Below are 13,958 nucleotides of genomic sequence, written 5' to 3'. Positions count from 1 at the left end.
ACATACTGTTTATTATACAAGACAGTAGACAAGCCTGCCCTTGGCTTTGGTGGGAAACACTGTTTTAATCTTGCAAAGCTCTTTGTTTTACAAACATCCTAGAAAAGATGTTCTGGAGAAATGACACACAGTGCCTCTGCTCACGAGATGGGCAAAATAAAAGAAACCTATGGAGAGTTGTCTCTCCAAACAAACTTTGACAAGAACATTCCTCTCCTCTAGATAGTGTACAGTTAAATGATTGAGTGGTCTGGGAAGCCTGTTCCTTTTATTCTGCCAGAGCCATGGTGCTAAGGTGGCCTCAGAGGTCCAGAACATCTTAGGAGAGTTTGGCCTTTTTATCTTCTCTATTGAGTAGCTGTAGTACTAAGTATGCAGCTTAAATCTCCCCCGAGCTGACCTACCATTCAACATCCAAAAAAAAAAAAAAAAAAAAAAAGGTATTGACAGCCTTACTTTATTTACTCACAGGAAAAATAACAGTATCATAAACATGAACATTTATTTCACTACATGCCACCTTCTCTGATTTTGAACTTGCTCATGATCTCTTTAGCTCCTGACTTTACTTTTTGCTGTATTTCCTGTCTGCGTCTTTATGTTTGTTCCTTGGATCTTCCGGTTAATAATATTCTTCTGATAGTGACCGGTAATCTCTGTGATAATACTAGAGCTTGTTCTTTGGTTTTCATGTCTAGTGCTCTGCAAAACAAATCTGATCCAGCCAGGCCTCCTGGATTCTGTCTCAGGCTTCAGAATTGGTCCACAAGGTTGAAGTCTACACTCAGAGTTTTCACCAGCTTTTATAGAAAAGAAGTCAGACTCTACCCCAAGGATGAACACCCTCTGTGAAATTCCTACCAGATGGCCATCAAACTTTTACTTGATTTGTGTTTTCTAGGTTGACAACGCAGTCAAAAGAATCAAATAGCAATATATACTTAGGAGGTATATTTGGAAAACAATTTTAATAAAGACCCAGACCTTAGATTTAAACTTATTTCAGATATATTTGCATTTAAAAAGTATAGAGAAGGCCCTAACAGGGTAACTCAGTTTGTTTGAGCTCCAAGCCAGTATGTCAAGGTTTTGGGTTCAATCCTCAATCTGGGCATGCACAAAAATTAACCAATGAGTTTATAAATAAATAAAATGGCAAATTGATGTTTCTTTCTCTATCCTTATCTCTCTCAAATCAATAAATTAAAAACATGTTTTAAAAAGAGTAGAGAATAATTTTCTCAAGACATGTAGAATTGTCAAATTCTGAGTGCTTCCAATATGACATAAGAAATAGGGTATGTGACAAGGCTTCCCTGATTGAGAGAGATAATTTGTAAGAAAATACCATAAATATTTGAAAATATATAACCTTGCAAATAATAATTTTACTACCTTATATAAAGTTTTGTGATGTTTAAGCATGGAGAAAATATAATGTGAAGACTGACATGGCCTGACTAGGCAGTGGCACAGTGGATAGAGAGTTGAACTGGGATGCCGAGGACCCAGGTTCGAGATCCCGAGGTTGCCAGCTTGAGTGCGGACTCATCTGGTTTGAGCAAAGCTCACCAGCGTGGACCCAAGATTGCTGGCTTGAGTAAGGGGTTACTCAGTCTGCTGTAGCCCTAGGGTCAAGGCACATATGAGAAAGCAATCAATGAACATCTAAGGTGTCGCAATGAAAAAACTAATGATTGATGCTTCTCATCTCTCTTCATTCCTGTCTGTCTGTCCCTATCTCTCTCTCTCTCTCTCTGACTCTCTCTCCTTTGTCTCTGTAAAAAAAAAAACCCAAAAAACAAACAAACAAAAAAAACTGACATGAAAGTCAGTGTTAATAAGATCAAATCTTATTAATTTATACATCTTTGATCTAGCTTACCTTATGGTCTTAATCTTTTCACACTTTCCTTATTTTAATTTTTGACAGTTTCTTTCATGTTATTTTATATATCTGTTTATGTTATGAATTAAAGCAGGATATGAACACATAAAATATTCACAGATTTTGCATCTGTTTGATTAATTCACCTATATTAGAATACTTTGGATTAAAACATGACCTTCACTGTATAGGCTGTAGACTCTACCTTTTTCTTTACTCTCCTAGCAGAGTGCAAGAAAAGTTTATCATATTTAGAAATAATACCTTGGTGTTGGTAACAGTAGAAATCCTGAGGAATGTTTGGAAGTGAGAATTCATAGACTTATAGAATATATAATAGTAAATCCTTAGAAAATAAAACATTTTCTGAATGAAGAGAAAACTAAGCTCCCAGGGGGATAAAAACAGCTTTATCTATTCCATGTAATGAATTAATGGCAAGCCTGGATCTCAACTCAATTCTCCCTATGTCAAATTCAACATTTTCCCCACAATAACCTGCTGTGATTATTTTAGCTTAATATTGAAAAGTTAATCAGAATCAAAAAATTAAAAAAATGAAAGCCAATGCTACTTAACAAGAGAGGATAATACTCTCAAGGAATATAGAGCTAATGCATACTGAATTATTTGGGGGAAATTGAACTCATAACCAGGATAGAGAGATGGGTCGTCAGAATAAGTGAACTGGAGATTTTAGAAATGCAGGGTATTTCATAAATAATAGCAATTGAAGTGATACAAATCAGATAAAGATAATCAAATCTCATACTGCAACACATAAATTGATTGCTCCAGGGATCCAGTGCCTCCTTCTCTTTCTCCCTCTCTCTCCCTTATGAAGTAATTTCTTGGCCCTTAGAACTGTTTTCACGATTTATTCAAAGTGTTGCTGCCAGAGACCCATCCCATTTGGCAGAAGAAAGAGAACAAAGCGCCCAACAACTCCACTGCTTTCTACAAAGGATTTGACTCCCACTGTCTCTTCATTTCTTGGCTTTGGGCAGTGACAGATTGCAGAATCAGATGTTGCACAGAAGTCTTGATAACAACTTAGAAAGATGACCATTGTTTGCTTGTTTCTTGTTCTGTTGGGTTTCTTTTTCCATTGGAAAGGAAAGTTTACTGTGTATGCTTTCAGGCCTTAAAGAAAGATTCTTATCTTTATCTTCACAGGTATCTAACTCTGGGAGGATTGCAACTGACCTTCCAGAAGACCAGACTGATATTTCCATAGATCTACTAACTATTGCGCTACTAACTGGTGCATTTCATTTACTCTAAGAATTCATTTGGCAACTCTTTTGTGCTTGAAGCCAGTGTAAAAATAAAAATCACTTTTTTACAGCCTGGTAAATAATTGTCTGTATTTGTAAGAAATGATGCTCAGGAGAGTGTGGCCTTTGTAATAGGAAGAGCACGTTTCTACTTGCAGTGAGAACTTCTGCGTTTGAGTGCAGGCTCAACTGCTTACTTACCAATGGGGTCACCTAAGCAGTTCAGTCCTTAGCTTCACTGTCCTCTGTCCTCACTTATAAAATAAAAATATTAATATCTATTCTTTCTATTGCAGAGCAATGTGTGAGAATCAGATGGAAAGATGTGTAATCTTAGGCAAATGGAAGTCATCACTGTTACTATCTGAAGCATGTGAGAGGATTAGGAAATACTTTTTTCATAGACAGCCAGGCTGATGAAAAATGTCAACTTTAATTTGTCTTCAAATGTTTGTGCATTTAATTGTGTCATATCTGTAATATTGAAATTTGCAATGGTAATGAAGAGTTATTATTGCCTTTTTATCAGAGCATTGTTCCTGACTGACTGTGGTAAGGGTAGGGTTGTGGAAAGTACATATACAGTGATGTTTATTGAAGCAAAAATTCCATTGTTAAGAAGGATACCCAAGAAGAAAGCATTTTTCAGACCATAATCCTGTGCAATATCATTACCTTGAAATTTTATGGAGTACCTTGAAATTAAAGTGAAAGAATACTAATATAGGACTCATGAGGCTTGGGTTTGACTATTGCCTATGACTAGCCCAGAATAATCAGGATGATGATGACATCAATAATGATGATGACGGTGAAGATGATAGTTAAAACAATAACTTTTATTGAGTAGTTACTCAAGGTCAGGCACTGTGCTGAGTGTATTATACACATTAAATTTTTTAATCATCTTAGCTATTCTGTCTGGCAGATATTATAATTACCCTCATTTTCAGATGAGGTGACTGAGACTCAGACAGAGAATAAAACCTAGAAACCATTGTTGTTAAAAGTCAACATTTAATCCTGACAGTCTCATTTTAAAACCTATGAATTTACTGAATATTCTATTCCCATAATGTTTCTGTATATTATTTCATCTGTAAAATTCAAGGATTAAGGTATTATAAATTCATGAAATTTCTTCAAACTTTGCAATTTTGTAGGCATGATTTATTTTTAAAATTGTGTTGCAGAATTACAGAATTCCCAAAGCACATTTTGGGTATTTATACCTCTAGAATAAAAGAAAAAATGATATCACCTCATTTTAATATTACAGAATTGTAAAATTACTAAAAGAACTGGAAGAGTAGTAATCTTTACTTATTGCCCCATTGTTTATTTATTTATTGAGCATTTTGATTCTTATTAACTCCTTTATATGCAGGTATATCCTATTCCTCTCTCTCATTAAAAGTAAATCAAAGGTCCTTAGCATTTCCGTTATCAACTCTATATTCACAATTTCAATATTTCTATTTTATTCAAACTTTACATTTATTTTTCTAAGTATCTGAGTGTGATTTAAAAAAAAAAAAATTTATCATTTTGCCAGGTCTTCTGGTTCCTTGCATTTTTGGCTCTTGTTTACGCACAACATTTCAAGTAATTTTTTTCCCCTCATATTCCATTTCTACTCATGGCCCAGCAACAAGGTGAAATCGTGAGTGCTTTCTTAGAACATCTCATTTTATCAACAAGTCAGCTACTCTGCCAAGTTAGTTCCGTCATCACAAAGCCAAAGGATGGGACCCTTTCTTTCTATTGTCATAGCCAATATTCTAGCACAGATTGTTACCAACTAATTTCTGAAATGTTACAGTTATTTACTGTTTGACTTGTTCTTTGATTTATCTGCATAGTTTTGGCAGAAGAAATTCAGCTTTGATTTGCCTCCTTCCTCTTCAGCTATGAGAACTTACAGTGCTTTCACATTGCCTGCTAAAATAACTCCAAACAGATTTTCAAGATTGCAAGCAAAATCATTTGATGCTAATTATATCTATGTAACTTGACTTCACATATTCCCAATAAGTCTTCCACTCTAACCAAGTTAGCTTTCTTACTATCAGCATTCCTTGTTCCATACATCAAACATACAGGGGCATTTGGGCTGTCACTCGCATCATTTCCCCATCTAAAAGCACCCAAAGCATATTCATGCAGTTTCCAGTGTACTTCTATATGCATTATTTCACTTTATTCTCTCTATAATTATAAGAGATAGGTAGGTATTAGTAGTCTCCATGTTTCTCGGATGAGAAACATAAGGTTTGTAAAGGTTATACTGTTGGCCATTTGTATGTCTTCTTGGGAGAAATGTCTGTTCAGGTCCTCTCCTCATTTTTTAATTGGATTGTTTGCTTGTTTGTTGCTGAGCTTTATGAGTTCTTTATATATTTTGGATATTAGGGCCAGAAGATACATGGAAAGATGCTTATCTTAGCTAGCTATTAAAGAAATGCAAAATTACAATGAGATACCACTCCTTATCTGTTAGATTGACTATTATCAACAAGACAGATAATAACAGGTGCTGGAGAGGCTGTGGAGAAAATTAAACCCTTTACTCACTGCTTGTGGGAATGTAAACTGGTAAAGACATTGTAGAAAAAAATATGGTGATTCCTCAAAAACTTAAAATTGAATTACCATATGATCCAGCAATTCCTTACTGGGTATCTACCCAAGACCTCAAAAATATTGATATGTAAAGACACATGCACCCCCACATTCATCGTGGCATTATTCACAGTGACCAAGACATGGAAACAACCAAAGTATCCTTTGGTAGAGGATCGGAGAAAGAAGATGTAGTACATATATACAATGGAATACTATGCAGCCATAAGAAAAGATGACATATTGCCATTTACAACATATATGGACCTTGAGAACATTATACTAAGTGAAATAAGTAAATAAGAAAAAGTTAAGAACTATCTGATTTCACACATAGGTGGGATATAAAAATAAGACTCATGGACATAGATAAAAGTAAAGTGGTTACCAAGGGGATGGAGTTGTGGGAGAGAATAATTGAGGGAGGGGAGTAAAAAGAGACAAATATATGGTGACAGAAAATAATTTTACTTTGGGTGATGGCCATACAACACAATCAATAGTTCAAATGATATAGAAATATATATTTACCTGAAACCTATGTACTCTTATTGATCAATGTTACCCCATTAAATTTCATTTTCTAAATAAAATAAAAAAGAAAGACAACTGTCCTGCAAATATCACATTATTCTCAACGGACCTAAGATCTTGTGATTGCAGAAAGGGGCGGGTCTTGCTTCAGAACACTTCCTCGAGTGTTTTCCTCGGCCTCATTGTCTTTCCATTTGTTACTCAAACCCAGCTACATTTTTTCTTTTCCTTAAAGTTTCTTATGGTTACAAAACCCGCCGAGAAGTCTTCTTAAATTAGATAACTATACCATAGATATTTAATAAAAAATATTTACTTTCTATTTCTGCTTTCTCTATTAGATCATAACTAGCTAAAGTAGCATCCTTTCATTTTTATTTTTTCTTCTTCTGAGGTCTTACTATGGTGTTTTGATACTTAAATTATTTTTGTGAATAACTTGTGTTCTGTCTTTGTAGTTCAGAAATTCCTATGCCTGACACCTTTGGAGCAACTGTTCACGCTTGTATTTAATTATTATTTTTATTAATTATTGTTTCAATAAAAATATTGTCAGTATTTAAAAGTAGCATATATAAAAAGACAACTTTTATTTTTCCCACAGTGATTCAGTGGTAGAATTAGTACATAAGCTTAGATCAGTTGACTCAACAAGGTTCAGTGTTTTTGTCCGTTGTCTAAAACTTTTAATTTTAATATGAGAAATATAACTTGACATTTCAAGCTCACTTCAGTTCTCGGTTATTAAATATTTTCTGAGAACAAGGTGTGGCTGTTCAGTATTCTTTGAAAATGGAGATGTGTGTTAGCTAAGTAAAAGTTAATGTTGTTCCACTGTGATTAACCCCAAGATTGACTAACAAAAATTTCAATTGGCTATCTTATGTGACCTTAAATAATCTTTCTTAGCTGTTGTAGTACTTTTACATTGCTAAATTTTCTCTACTTGGCTTGAACCTTGTATATGACACAATTATACATGACAAGCCAAGAACAGACAATATCAAGTACATACTAACAAACATTTCCTAGTTTTTGTATTCAACAAATCTTAAGAAAAACACTAAATTAGAAATTCTTTTTTCACATGCAAAAATTACATAATAAATATTATACAAATCTATTTTAAGTGAAGTAGGTCCACATTAAATTATCTTCATTTAAAGTACTTACCTGTAATTATCACTGACCTGTAGATCTGCCCAATTATATTTTCTAATTGCTTATTACTCAATGCATAGATTACAAAAACTCAGATTTAAAAATATATTACATATAATCACTGTGGATGGAATAGAAAGAGCATATCCACTGGTAAGAAATGAAACCAGCTCTCAGCCAAGTCTTCTACAAGAGGTGTTTCCAAAATTATCTCACTCTCAGGTTATAAATTATTCAGGCGGTTGGTTTCACTTGCAGAGATTCTAATTAGTATGTCTGGGATAGGGCTGAGGCATTTATATTAAAAAAGAAATTATATTGTAGATGATTCTTATAATGAGTCAACATTTTGAATTATAATTTTAGAGACTTGCTCAGGATTATTGTCTCTTTCAAGACATATCAGCCATTTGATACCGGTCCTCAGAGAAAGAATAAATAACTTACATTATTTCAATTTTATTTATATTTAAGTCTGAACGATGTTTTGTTTTTTAAAAATGACCAGATTCCCTCTGTTACATCTGCCTAAGACTCACTCTTGATGCTTGTCTCGTAAGTTCGACAATTATATTTAAAAATACCACAGTTTTTACCCTGGTCGCATAATTTTATTTTGAGCATTTATCTGTCCCACCCTAAAGGCCAGTCTGTGAAAATATTTATATTTTCTGACATTAAACCGGTCCGTGGCCCAAAAAAGTTTGGGGACCACTGTCTTATGTGGAGGTATCTTGTTTTAGATGAATTAGGCATAAGAAACTGAGTTACAGAAACAGAACACAATTTATTTATCTAACAAAAATTATTTGAATATAAAGTCGCTGTTGTAAGCAATCAGAATCCAAAAAGAGATGCTACTCTAGCCCTTTGTCTAACTCTATATTCTTTATGGAAACCAACATTCTATTGAGATTAATCATTTTATTTATTAACAATTATGAAAAATTTATTATTCTTCAATTAAACAAGGATTGTTGAATATATACTTAAGAAATTGGCTGTATTAGATTGATCAATAATTCCACCATGGATAAGAAGCAGCCATTGCCATTTAAGAGCTTATAATAATAACAAACATCTGTATAAGACATAGGGAGATAAGAAAAGAATATAAAAGAGAGAAATTTAAAACTTAATCTTATAAAAATGACAATATTTTTAGAAAGAAGAGTTCACAGCCAACTTAATGATCAACAAAGACTGCATAAGGAAAGTGACATTTATGGCAGGCAATGGTCAAGAAGTAGTAGAAGTTTTCCAGATAGGTAAAAAAGGATTGTGTTTCATAATAAAAAAAAAGTGCTTAAGTAAATATTCTGAAACTAGACAACACAAGGCATATTTAGGAAACATTATGTAGTTTAATTCAGTTCAAAGTCATGGTCCAGGAATAGCATAGAATGAATGGGTAGTCAATGAAACAAGTGACCAGGTATTGGATGGGTATTAAAATCACAAACACAGTATAGAGCTAAATTGCAAAGAGAAAGATATTCTCCAGGTGATAAAATATTTAGTGAATGAGAAGGAGTGACCTAGAGGATGACAGATATCTACAACAAGGAAGTGGATATCAGTTATCACATATTAGAATCTTATAGGATATACTTAGAAGTAGCTAGCTTTTTTTTTTTTATTTTTGAAAGGTTGGAAGTGACAGTAAAGGGAAGAGAGAACATTTAACACATCCCTGTTAGTGGAGGAAAAAACCATTAATTGAGGGGCATGCAAGGTACATTGGGTCTGATAGTAAGGAGAACTGGTGGAGAAGACGTTGAGATTACAGTGATTATTGATGATAATAAATGATAAGTTCTGGAAGGCACAGTGCAAGAATTGAGAGTGTTGACAAGGTATGGGGGATGTACGGGTCCAAATCAGGGTTCAGTCCAGTTGATGCACAGAAAGGCTGGCCTGCCAGTAGTAACTGAGGTAACAGAATGTAGGGCACAGAGGGATTGAACTTAGTCACCTCACAAAGGACATAGACAACCAGTTCTATTTCCTATTTATTATTCAAAATAATCATGTAAGGTATAACATTTTAGTATAACTTATGGATTAAGAAAGAAACAAAAGAGTAACTTGTATAAGACCCTGTGACAAGCAGTGGATTCTCATTTCAAATTGAGTTTTCTGATTTGGAAACTTTTACTTCCCTTCTCCCTTCCCCTTCTCACCCTCTCTTCTGCCCAAATCATAACTCTTCTAAAGGAGGACAAAAGAGTACAATGATGAAAGGATGGAATAGAAATGAGATAATAAAGTCTCTTAAAAAATAAGAGAGGTAGTTTCAGGTAGAGGTTTGTCAACAGAGTTAAATGTTGCTGCTGAAAATGGACAGGAACAACAGTGTGATGGTTGCCAGGATGCGAGGGGGAGGTGGAGAAGGGTATAAGGGAGATAAATGGTGATGGATGAAGGCTTGACTTGCAGTGCTGAACATACAATATGGTATACAGAGATGTATTGTAGAATTGGTCACCTGAAATTTATATAATTATGTTAACCAGTGTCACCCCAACAAAATAAGTTAAAAGAAGAATAATAAAAAGAAAGGAGACCCTGTGCATCAGCCTCAGGTGCTGAAAATAGCATGGTACTTCAGCACTGACCCAAGATGGGGTTGCCAGGTGGATTCTCCTTGGGGTGCATGTGGGAGTCTGCCTCACTATCTCCTCTCCTCTCACAGAAAATTAGAAAGAAAGAAAGAAAGAAAGAAAGAAAGAAAGAAAGAAAGAAAGAGAGAGAAAGACAAGAAGGAAAGAAGGAAGGAAAGAAGGTAAGAAGGAAAGAAAGAAAGAAAGAAAGAAAGAAAGAAAGAAAGAAAGAAAGAAAGAAAGAAAGAAAGAAAGGGAGAGAGAGAGGAAGACAAGAAGGAAAGAAGGAAGGAAAGAAGGTAAGAAGGAAAGAAAGAAAGAAAGAAAGAAAGAAAGAAAGAAAGAAAGAAAGAAAGAAAGAAAGAAAGAAAGGGAGAGAGAGAGGAAGACAAGAAGGAAGGAAGGAAGGAAGGAAAGAAAGAAAAGAAAAGAAAAGAAAGAAAGAAAGAAAGAGAAAGGAAGGAAGGAAGGAAGGAAGGAAGGAAGGAAGGAAGGAAGGAAGGAAGGAAGAAAGAACGAAAAAGAAAGAGAAAGAAAGAAAGAGAAAGAACAAAAGAAAGAAAGAAAGAAAGAAAGAAAGAAAGAAAGAAAGAAAGAAAGAAAGAAAAATGGAAAAGAACTTTGAATCTGATTACGAAATAAGTATTTCACTAGACCAGGTTAAATCAGATTATGACACGGTTGTATAACCTTATAATTCATAAAGAGCTCTTTATATAATTTCATTTTATGTTAACAACAGGCTTGTGAAGAATTCTCACAAGCCAAAAGCACTATAACATAATTTCTCTATCTTACCTGAGGAAACTGAGATTCATAGAATAACTACAGCTGGACAGGAATGATAGAAGGATTGTAAATATAAGTCTTCTGAATTCAAGTATAGTTTCCTTTCCAATATTCTTGATATTTTCAATGTCAAAAATTTTGGAAAAGAAACTGTACTTGAATTCAGAAGACTTATACATATACATTCTACACTATAAAATACTACTCAGCCATAAGAAATGATGACATCGGATCATTTACAACAAAATGGTTGGATCTTGATAACATTATACGAAGTGAAATAAGTAAATCAGAAAAAACCAAGAACTGCATGATTCCATACATAGGTGGGACATAAAAACAAGACTAAGAGACATGGACAAGAGTGTGGTGGTTATGGGGGGGCGGGTAGGGGGGAGGAGCAGAGGGAGGGAGAAGGGCACAAAGAAAACTAGATAGAAGGTGACGAAGGACAATCTGACTTTGGGTGATGGATATGCAACATAATTGAATGACAAGATAACCTGGACATGTTTTCTTTGAACGTATGTACCCTGATTTATTGATGTCACCCCATTGAAATTAATAAAAATTTATATAAAAAAAGAAAATAAAGAAAAAAATTTTAAGGTTCCATTTATACTGGCTGATCTAATATGTGAAGAATTCTGTGTAATATTTTTTAACCTGTGGATTGATATTATCAATCTCAATCAAAGACATAATATCTAAAGAGGGTAAAACTTTTGTTAAGAAAGATACCCAAAAGCAAGAGGAGAGTTACATACATGTTTACTGTGATTCTTTAGAAACATGTAGTTATGTGATCTTTTAGTTGGATTATGTCTAGCAAGCCAACTCAAGTTAATATAATTAATTTTAGTTTCTCTTAGAAAACATGTATTGCATACAGGTAATAAATTCATATTCAATTGATTCTCATTATTTGTGATATTTATGTTCTATAAAGTCACCATAAACACTGAATTCAGTTAGTAATGCTGAATTTTGTTCCTAAAAAAAATACAGTGTTAGTTTCCTCTGATTATAATAACTTTGACAATTGATCAATATATAACCTTGTTTTATGCATGTTTCTGTTTAATGATACCTTATTTAATATAGTATTGATTAATAACATTGAACTCACAGCCAAAAGCACTCTAACTCATGATAATCATGCCTAAGCTAAGCTTATTCCCCTCACACATTACTAGACAGTATATCAACACGACATTGTGGCCATTTTAAATGGCAAAAACATGAACAAAATAAAAATGTGAAATACTTGGTATTTGTGAAAGATTGTTTCTTATAGTATGAAAAAAAAAAACAAAAAGGCAAAGAATCTCTTTTTTTTTTTTAACCTCAGCTAGGAGAAATGGCAATCAGTGACTCAAATTTTTTCACTGCTCCTTGCATGTCTGTGAATGCAGGGAAAGCATTGTGGATATTGATTTTGAGGTTACATACAAATTTTAGTGAGTAGGCAAATACAGTATTTGTAAATAATGAAGGTTGACTATATTAAAAAATTGTCTTACACTACCTAAATCAATTTACAGATTCAATGCAATCCTTGTCAAAATTCTAGTGGCTTTTTCATAAAAATATAAAAAAAACTATCTTATATTTCACATGGAATCACAAAAGACTTCAAATAGCCAAAGCCATTTTGAGAAAAAAATAACAAAGTTGGAGGCATCACATTCTGATTTTAAACTATATTACAAAGGTATAGTAGTAGTCAAATGATTATTGGTACAGCCACTATGTAAAACAATAAAGTGGTCCTCAAAAAATAAAAAATAAAAATGTCATATGTTCCAGTAATCCCACTTTTAGGTATATATCAGAAAGAAATGAAATCAGATTCTCAAAGAGACATATGTACTCCCATGTTCATTTCAGTGTTAGTAACAATAGCCAAGACATGGAACAACCTAAGTGTTCCCAAAAAGAGATAAATCATAATGCAAAATAGAGATATAATGGAGCCGAAAATGCTGATTTTTAGATTGGTTTTAAAAGAGATGTGCAAGGTACATTACTATGTATCCAGTGAGGCTTAACATATATTAATTTATTGTTATGCACTTTGCATTTTGAGAGAGCTCATAAAAGAATCACCAATTTGGCCCGGGCCTGTTGGTTGGCTCAGTGGTAGAGTGTAGGCCCGGCGTGTGGAAGTCCCAGGTTCGATTTCTGGCCAGGGCACACAGGAGAAGCACCCATCTGCTTCTCCACCCTTCTCCCTCTCCTTTCTTTCTGTCTCTAATCCCCTCCTGCAGCCAAAGCTCCATTGGAGCAAACTTGGCCCGGGTGCTGAGGATGGCTCCATGGCCTCTGCCTCAGACACTAAAATGGCTCCTGTTGCAACGAAGCAATGGCCCAGATGGGCAGAGCATCGCCCCCTAGTGGGCTTGCCAGGTAGATTCTGGTGAGGCGCATGTGGGAGTCTGTCTCTCTGCCTCCCCGCTTCTCACTTCAGAAAAAATATTTTTTTTAAAAAGAATCATCAATTTTATATAAATACATGTATTTATATGTACATTTTGTTAAATTACAGTTTAAGATGTTCACTCTTATCCATAGATCCTCACTGGAGAACCTGTGTAGTCAATTCTCCTTTGTTTAGTTGTAGGATAAAGTTTATTTTTGTGGACTTAAATTCATGCTTTCTTTAGAAAAACAAGCACCTCCTAAACACAACATGTTTTGCTTTCTGCCTTAGCTGCCAGGAAATTTAGAGACAATGTTAGTGTTAGCTCTTTAATAAACATCTTTATTCCTGTTTGGGGACATCTGCCTATCTATACAGTTCTAGAACTTTATAGCTGGCCAGGAATTTGAAAATAATTTAGTGCAAACTCCTCAATTTTCAAAAGTTTAAAGATGCAGATTAGTTACAATGCCTTTCCCATTCTCTACCCCTCTGCAGAAAGTCTATGAGAAGTCTGCCTCCTCTGACTCTCCCCCCAACCTTACCCACACTCTGAAATTGGCTAGCTTCAACTACCTTTCCTTAAGGGCAGAAAGCTCTCCCCTCGGGGTGCATAAAAGAGAAAGGGTTTCTTTTTCATTTGCAAATATTGACCCAATCCC

Source organism: Saccopteryx bilineata, chromosome 12, assembly GCF_036850765.1.
Source record: "Saccopteryx bilineata isolate mSacBil1 chromosome 12, mSacBil1_pri_phased_curated, whole genome shotgun sequence".
NCBI classification, from domain to species: domain Eukaryota; kingdom Metazoa; phylum Chordata; class Mammalia; order Chiroptera; family Emballonuridae; genus Saccopteryx; species Saccopteryx bilineata.
The sequence above is the reverse complement of the archived record's forward strand: the minus strand, read 5'-3'. Positions refer to the sequence as shown.